Raw genomic sequence first — 9,460 nt, forward strand, 5'->3', positions numbered from 1 at the left:
TTCTACTCTACTCTACTCTACTCTACTCTACTCTACTCTACTCTACTCAATTGACTACACTGTACTGTACTGTACTGTACTGAGCTGTATACTCGACTCTACTCTACTTGACTGTACTCCAATGTACTCTGCTGTACTGTGTTCTACTGCACTACACTGTACTGTACTTTAATTTTACCTACTATTACTACTATACTTTACTCTCTTCTGTACTTCACAATTCTCATGATGTAACATACTGGACTAAACAATATCCGGAACTGCCTTCAATGGTCGTATCATGAAACATCGATATAAACTAGCAGCAGGGGCATTCAGAGGTCCTTCACTTAACTAGATCTGTCTGTGATGAAGGGGCCTGGACAAAAACAGATCAGCTCCAGATACAATTATATTATAGGTAAAATCCAATTTGCACAGAGGACTCACACCGTACAGAGCTGGGCCGGGGTCGTGTAGAAGGTAGTGTTGGGAGCGCGCCCTCTGAGATGTTTTGACTTGGGGTGTTTCAAGAGGTCCCCCATCAAGTACTGACCTGTCTAACCTCTGTTGAGAGAGTTCCGTTTGTATCTGCTTACTCCACAGGTACGCTTGCTAATGTTTAAATCAATACTATAGTGCTGTTGTAAGAGTGTGTGCATGGGGGAGGGGGGCGAGGACGCTTTTCGGTGAATTTTAGATACCTTATACGTATTGCGCTGGATTTAAGAAAAACAGTTACGTAAAATTTAGTCACTGTGTTACGAATCTTATATATGAATATGACGGCTTTATCTACGATGTACGTGTTTTAAAAATGGCATATGCCTACGCCTTTATACGAAAATGCAGGCCCCTTATGATATAGTGCTGGATGTGTGCCACATTTTATCATTTAGCAGCAAAATCAGAGTACTGTAGAGTAGAATTTTGATAGAACTAGGTTTCGGGGGGGGGGGGGGGGGTTGGGCATTTACTTGTATGGTACTGTGGTTCTTTCCACCATACCTCGAAAAAGTATGTTTAACTTAGTGATATTTGGTAGGTGGGAAGACTTCTTCAAAATGAGGGGTAAGTTCCATAATGGACCTCCAAGCGGCTTTTTACAGTACTGCAGCGGGAACTGTACATGTGTTCTGCATATGCTATGGCGATGATATTTAGTGGTAGGTAACTTGTTCTATCTCACTTGGTTTTGTTGCCAACTCTGACGGTTCGCCACATGTGGTGACGGTTAGAGAAATCACCCTAAGATGCCTTAAACTTTACCCTTTGATACCTGTCCCGTCTTAAGACCCTCTTAAGGGTTCTTGTGACTGTAACGGCTGTCTGCTTTTGTTTTGAAGTGTCTCAAGTGTGACCAACCCTTAAGTACCATCCCATCTACAAGAGTTTGTTCTTTCGCTATACTAGTAATCTATGTAGTGGGTGGTGATTGTATTGCAGGATTGGGTGTGGCCTGTCGCTATAACAACCACAAATTAAGATGTTGTGCTCCTATTGAAGTGGCTAGACTCCGACTGTTATGCCTTAGGAATTGAACCCGGTATCGCTGGTTGCACTAGACTGGAAAAACTAGCCATGCTTGGGCATTGAAACTCGGTACTGCGAAGGGTTTCACAGGACTTGTACAGCTAGATATGTCTGGGAATCGAACTCCAAGTACCGAGAGTTGCTTCAGACTGGTTCAAGCCAGTCATGACTGGGAATCGAACCCGGTACCAATGGTTAAACCAGACTGGTACAGCTAGCCATACAAGGGAATCAAACCCGGTACAACTGAGGGTTACACTAAATTGGTACAGCTAGATATATGCCTGGGAATCGAACACAAAAGTACCGAGGGTTGCATCAGCTAGTCATGCCTGGGATTCGAACCCGGTACCGAGTGGTGCACCAGACTGGAACTGTTTCTACGAGTACTAGTATCCCACGCATGAATCACCCAACCGTATGGTGCTCCAGAGAATCCCAGCCAGTCTGTACTGCTTATTTATCGATCAGAAGGTCTTCACGGTCCCACCACACATAAACACATCTCCGTTTCCACCCAAGTGAACCATGAACGTTTCAATCTTGACTTTTCGTGTCTCAAGCTTACTTCTTTGACAAAAACCTGATGGGAGCCCCGTGATGTAAATAGTTATAGTCCTTTCCGCACTAGATAGTGCATAGGGCAGCGCCCATCTCCGTTTCTGTAGCCATGGGCCACACATCATTGTGCAATCACTACAGCAGGGAGCTAGTCTACTGGTAGTGGTCTCTGTGTTCAACTACCATACTTTTCCCAAATGCTGAGTGCTAAGCAGAGAATATACATTTCTTACAGTCTAAAGTTTGGTATGACCGGGGATCGAACTCACGACCTACCAACTTAACTGCAAGGCGAACACTTAACCCACTTGGCTATTGCACTCTCTGATATACACCCTTCCTACAACGCCATGGGATTAAGTCCAATATACTGTCTGTAAAATATTTAAAGAGGCAACCAAACGCGTGCAATAAATTGCTGATTTACTAAAGACCACTAAACGTTACCATGCAGAGGCTTCGTAGAGAGAAAGAGGTATTTCGTTTTCAACCTTTCTCCTCTATTTCCTTTGGGTACAAGGTTCATTTTAGTAGATTAACTCCTCAGTCCTTGTAAAATATTAAAAGAGGAAACATACATACAATACACGTGCAGTATATTTGCCATTTTCAAAACGTTACCGGTGTATACCATACAGATTTTTGGTAAAGAAGAAGATATTTTGTTTTCAACCTTACTCCCTTCTGTCTTTCTTCAATTGCTACACAAAGCTTACCCCCGGTGAATTAACTACGGAAATCTTTACATATGTAATCATATGAGATTGACTTGAAGATATAGCGTTGGGAATTGATGTACGGGAGTCGAGTACAAATGGTTTTGCGTATTGGTTTTCCCTGGCGTCCGGCTGACGAGACGAAGCTTTCTATTTATCGGGCGCTTCCCCTCTTGGGCCCCGCATGGAAGTGCTTGAGACTACGATGGTCCTTAGAGGTCCTTAGGGCTGGTACAAGAACTATGTTGTGTGGGAGAGAGGTGTCGCTCGGAAATACTAGTAGTAGACATTCTTATTCTTGCACGGCCGCCAAGTTAAAAAGGATAGAGAAGCTTGTCAAAATCTAACGATACTTCACCTTTATTCGCGGGGTAACATACATCTGCTATTTGAAAAAAAAGGTGTATTTAGAGAATACTGCAAGCAAAACTTTGTCAGTATTTAGGAATATCAAGTCGACAGACGTTAATTAAAAATTGCAATATTTTTTAAATCATTACAGTTTGAAACCACCGTTCCTAGACACCCCTAAATACTCTGGTTTGAAAAAAACAACGGATATAGGTTACCCTGTGGATAAAGTGAATCGGTGTTATAATCTTGCCTTTAGAGCTTCAGGTTTCCTTGAAATTTGGCTAATGATTTCTCAGAAACACGAAGTGACCTGTTTTCTGTGATACGAACACAGCATTATCAGTGTACAACAAGTGTAAGGCGGGAAAAGTGAGTCATGGGATGTTGATTGACACCGCTATGTCACGACAGAACGCGAGAAACCGCGAAGGCACCGCCTGGTGCAAATATGCACAGGGATGTCAACACCAGACTAGTGAGCTTGGCTAGCCGATGATTGCTAGAAAGCACCAAATAGCGTTTCTTCCGTGAACCGGGAAAATAATATATCAAAGTACCATTGTGCAGCGGAACAGTCTTCTAGTTTTGGATGCGGTGTTCTCGTCAGGAGCTCGTTCCCACTAGTAGGTGGTCGCGAAAGCTCGTCCCCAGAGTTTACTGAGGGACCTCCAAGGAGGAAAGTTGAAACATTATTCACCACCCAGGAATGGTGCGAATCGCCACGGTGGCGTCTGGAATCCGCTAAGGTCGGCGTCAGGAGAGAGAATAGGCGGGAAGTGAACAAGTGTGATCTTGGTGGATCAGAGAGGTTGTGAGAAATGCAGATGTGAACATCTTTCTGACGGACAGTACTTGCAGACGACTTTTTTTCTCAGAGAAAAAACGTTGCCTGACGCACGATTCAGTTTTGCAATTTCATTTAAACATGTTTCTTCTTTATTTCTGTCAATTTTGGGATGAATTTAGAGAAAATGATCACAGAAATCCAAATTTGTAATGTCCAGCACTCTTATTAATTTGATCTTTTAAAATCGGTTATTTGACAACAAGACTGCAGCATAGATTTGCTGGTTTCACAATTCAGAACGTTATATTTCTCTCATTTCTAATGGATATGATAAAATGACAATAGAAATCCAAACTTGTTATTACCGGCTCTCTGCAATGATCATATCATTTATATATGAACACTAGACTACAGCCAGAGCGATGCTTGAAACTTGTTATTAAAGTTGTTATTGTTCAAGCTGGTAAACCTACATTCCACAGTTCCACTACCATTAGGTCCTATCGTCAAACAATCTAAGGCCATCTAAATGATGTAATCTACGGCCTTCGCCGAGTTCACCCGATAGAAATCAGCTGACAGTAGAAATGCAGATTCTTGCTGATTTTACGGGAAAGGAAACTGGCAAGGTCGCAGCCTGGGTAATTTCAAGTGCCTGAGGTCACCAAGGTCAATTACCTCGCTGGAACTCGTCTGTCAACGACGCTTAGTACTACTGGGGGGGGGGGGGGGTAGGAGGGAGGATGGAGAAGGGATATAGGAGCAAGAATGGATGAAAAAGAGACATAACAACTAACGAAAGAAAAAAAGAAAGAAAGAAAGAGAAATTGGAGTGAGAATGAAAGACAAAGAGAAGGAATGGCAAGACAAAAAAAGACAAAAGAAAGGAAAGAAAAGAAAGAACGGAAGATAGGAAAAAGACGGGAAGAGGGAAGAAAAGAACAAGAAATCCAACTCCTTTAGGTTATATCGTCTTTCAAAAGAATTAAGTAAAACACCCCTGCAGTTTCAGAACAAACTGCTAGGGGGCTCAAATCTATGTCACTTGTTCCCGTACGCAAGACATATCTACCAGTCCAATTTGGTCAGTGAAGCATCTTCAAATCCAAAGATACAAAACGGCAGAAGTTGCGCTGCAGTTCCATAACAAGCCGCTAGGGAGAGAGACTCATCATTTCGAATATTCATCAAGACCTACCAACATACTAAATATCAAGACCCACCCATTCTCTAGTTGTCATATTGACAGGCGGACACACACACACACACACACACACACACACACACACACACACACACACACACACACACACACACATATACGCGTACGAACGCTACCGAACATATAACCTTGGCGAAGGAAATGGAATGATCAAATCCGGAAGACCCTTAGCCTTATCCCTTGGCAAACCACCAAGCCTTTCTCCCAGTTTCCACAAAATTTCCTAGAACTCCGTCGCTACAGTAACAAATTCCCTGGTTCCGTCTTACCGTGTTACAGAAAACATGGCTTTGCCCTGACCTCAGTTCACCCAGACGTAGACTATTTGGCTCTAGGGGAATATTGTCTCAGTGTGTGGCTGTATTAAGCTGTTCTGTGATCCCTTCAACCGGAACCTTGCTACAAGATCGTCCCTTCTAGTGTAACATACGTGCAGGCCACATGTCGGGAAACCACAGACATATGTACACATGTTTTCATGACTTTTGATACGTCAACATATCTGTGACTCACATCAAATATTGTTCCTTGTAGTGCGGCTTGACAGGAGTTTCCGTTCTCTTCCCGCAACATGCTCCCAAACAATGTTCTCACATAGATAATAAGTTTCTTTATACAAGCAAGTCTTGTATCTAACAGACGTTTTGGTAACCGCCTGTCAGTGCGATTATGACTCGCTCACATTGTATTGCAGGATAGGTGTCGCTGCTTACAGATGCGGTCGCAAACGTGTAGTATTTAAATATATAACGTTAAAGAGATAGACTATTCACTAGTGTTCTCTTTGAACAGTATGTTTTTCCTGGGTTTCCGAGAAGTAGGTTTAGTCGAGAGTTGTCATCGCAGTCTCGCAGGTCACTCGTTGCACATGCATGCACCAATATAGCCTAGATGACAGACCGTTCCCAGGACCTCCCAGGTCTCTCTAGGCCAACATGCCCCCACTGAGGAAACGTAAGGACAGGTCCCTTCGAAGTTCGAGTTGGACCCTGAAAGTAGCGTAGATTCCAGACTTTTTCCAGGGCCTCTACAGGCCAACCATAACCAAAATGTCCCCAAGGAAATTTTACGTCAGACTCCTGAGTTAGACTATGAGCAACAACTCCCTTCATGTGATAACATTGGGGGGCATGTTGGCCCTAGAGCTAAATAGTTGGCCTATGTAGGCCCTGGAGGCACTGGAAACAGTCTGACTGAGCAAAAACTCCATATCCGCAGTAACATTGGGGGCATGTTGGCTCTATAGCTATTAGCAATGACCAAGGAGGTGATATATAGAACCTCCTTGGTCTGATTGAGCAACGTTGACAACTCCCTATCTGTGGTAACATTAGCGGCATGTTGGCCCTGGAGCTAACCATCGAGGTGGCCTATGTAGGCCCGGGTAACAGTCTGGCATCAGGCTTCCACAACAAGAGTCGCCCCGTCTGCCACCCTGCCTCGCCCCTAATTAACGCGTTGACTGATCCCGACCCAGGGTCGGTGAAATGTTAGAAGCTGTGCAGCGTCGCCAGTTCTGGACAAGTCGCTCAGGTCAAACGGATTGAGCTATGTTTTGTTGACAGAGAAGTTCGTACTGAATGGTACAGTTCATTTTCTTGCCCTCCACATTTTCTTCGATGAGAAATATTGCTTTTGGTGTGAGTGTGTGTGTGTGTGTTTCTGTGTGTGTACATGCCTGTGTGATTGTATTGCGTATGTGTGTTGTGTTTCCCAGATATTTGTGGTCAGCATAACTTGAGAACCTCTGGATGGATTTTAATGATATTTGGTATGTAGATAGGGGTTGGAAAGGCGAAGGTCAATGTCAATTTCGGGCCCGCTGGTGGCCGACCTTGGTATTGCAGCAGAATTGACGATTTTAGTATCTTTTGTCCTAGACATGCTATGGTCTTGATTTTTGGTGGCAGATAGCTTTGAGTGTATCTTGTAAGGAATAAGTGGTGTAGGTTTCGTACAAATGGCAGTTTGTTATAGTAGAAGTGGGATATGTTCTTTGTTGTTTGTTACATTGCATGTATACAGCCATATGATCTATTTGTTTGATCCACAAATAAATCCTCCGTTTGTCCCTAAACAAGAAAGCACTAATCTGAAATAGAAAGCTTAATCAATCTGTTTATTATTTGTAGAGCAATCAGATTATCCATGTCTTGTAGAAGTAAATGAAGTTAACTGCCATAAATTGACACTAATGAAGATCCAAGTAGTGTTGTTTGAGAGGAGGAAATTTAATCTGGTAAATGTGTCCAAAGGACAAGTAATTTAGGTCAATGAAGAAGTTGTCCCCTCACTATCTGTTCAGGGGGAACTTAATTAGCTCTCCATAGGGTCTGAGTGGAGTCATTTAGTTGGGGACAGACGCGCTTGTGTGTGATGTATTTGGAGCTTGAAGCGTGTCAGGTGTGTGTGTGTGTGGCGGGGGGGGGGGGGGCTGTGTAAGGCATAGGAGAAATAATGTTATGTTTCCTATTATCGTCCTGAAAAATATATGGTCCGTAGGGATTCTCTCTCTTTGTTCTTTCTCTTTTATGGATATTTCGGTAGAAATGATTAAAACAGTTTAGTAGTGTACAACTGTATCAGTACACTGTATACAGTATACAATACATACATACATACAGATATACGTTGTAAAAGGACAAGTATGTTCATTGATAAACTGAGCAGAGAAATACAATGTTTATTTACTACACATTCTTACGTCAACTGCCTTTGCATCTGAGAGTGTGAAATGAAAATTTGCAAGACTGTTTTTTTTTAAAGATTTTCATGTCCATTGCCAACAGTCGACATCCCCAAAAAAGTTTAGGGTCGGTAGGTGTTTGCTAGGGTCGGTAGGGTAACATGAAAAAAAATTCTGGTCGCTGTATGATCTAGTGCAATCTTGCTAAAAGCTGTAACAGATATACAATCTGTTCAATGTGCATCCGTAATGCCACCCATACTTCACCACCGTTATCTTGGGTCAGGATAGTCTCCATGATTAAGACATCATTGCTGAACACACTGCCCTCACCAAATATGTTCTAACGCGACCACCCAGGCAAACTGGTCGACATAGGGGGTGTTGAGTAACACAACCGGGACCCCAGAAGACTGGTTCTAAGTGAACAGGGAAAATATCAAACGTTTAGGGTTCCTTAACACTATGATAACATGTAAGATTAAATTTTCCAAAACATTGAAGTCCTCTTCGCCCCTCTCTCCCATGTTGGCACACTACTTAAGGGATGGATCATGAAATGAGATAATGGGTGTACATTATGATGAGTTTCTTTACCTTACTTCATCATGGAAAATGAAAGCCCCCCCCCCCTTTTGCAGGTCCAAAGAAAGTTGCTAGAGGGCCCAAACTTGAGCTAGCTATCTACCACCCTAAAATCGCATGGTCATATCTTGTATAGAACACGAGATATTAAAAAAACAGAACTTCTGCTGCAGGGCCAAAACAAATCGCTTGGATGCCCAAAATCTAATACTTACCTTGATGGGGCAAGACCTATCTACGCACGAAATTTGATGACACTCCATTTATAGCTTCTTGCGTTATGTTATTTTATCCACATACACACACTACGAAACAAGGTCCACCAAGGACATAGATACGTATCTTTAACGTTCGAAATAAAAGTTAAGTGCTCTGTGACGTTGAACGTCGTACGTCACATTGACGCAGACGCCGTGCTCATCCTCACTCCAGTAGACTTCTTTAAAAACCTAAAAATATTTTAGTGTATCTTCGCAATGGCCCCCGAGTGAATTGAATGGATGTATTTTTCTGCTTGGATAATCATAAGTTTTATTTGACGGTAGCATGGGAGCCTTTGACAGATCGTAGTGCTTAAAGGTACATAAAACAAACGACAGGGATGTCCCTGTAGCTCAATTGGTAGCAAATCACAGTTGAGCTCCTGGTTCCAATATTTGGTAACTGGGGATCCTGGTTCAATCCTGGGTAGGGCATTTAGGTTGGGGTAACACCCATCTTTAGGAAGGGATGTAAAATTGGGCCCCCGTGTTCGATGAGGTGCCACTCGACTACGTTAAAGGGGAATGGCTAGCAACCCCTCCCTGTAAAAATACAAGTAGATCTTGCTATAGACACAGCAACTTGCTGCCCTATATATCTGCCACTACAGGCGTCCGAACGAACGTACGAAGGAGCCTGTTCTTCTGTCCCTCGACATTTATTTTTGTTCTCTCTCTTGTAGCCTCCATAGCTGGCTCTCTATGGGCTTTTTTTGGCACTTTTGCTGGCCATTTCTTTTTGTACTGGGTCGCTGATTGCTGGCCTCTCTCATAGCG

At 43.0% G+C, this 9,460-nt stretch overlaps 1 protein-coding gene across 2 annotated transcripts in view; it reads left to right on the plus strand.

The window, feature by feature from the left end:
* The window catches only part of LOC118406100, a 54,293-nt gene that overhangs the window by 35,887 nt on the left and 8,946 nt on the right, over positions 1-9,460 (plus strand). The window lies entirely within an intron of this gene.

This window comes from Branchiostoma floridae, chromosome 18, assembly GCF_000003815.2.
Source record: "Branchiostoma floridae strain S238N-H82 chromosome 18, Bfl_VNyyK, whole genome shotgun sequence".
In the NCBI taxonomy this organism is placed as follows: Eukaryota; Metazoa; Chordata; class Leptocardii; order Amphioxiformes; family Branchiostomatidae; genus Branchiostoma; species Branchiostoma floridae.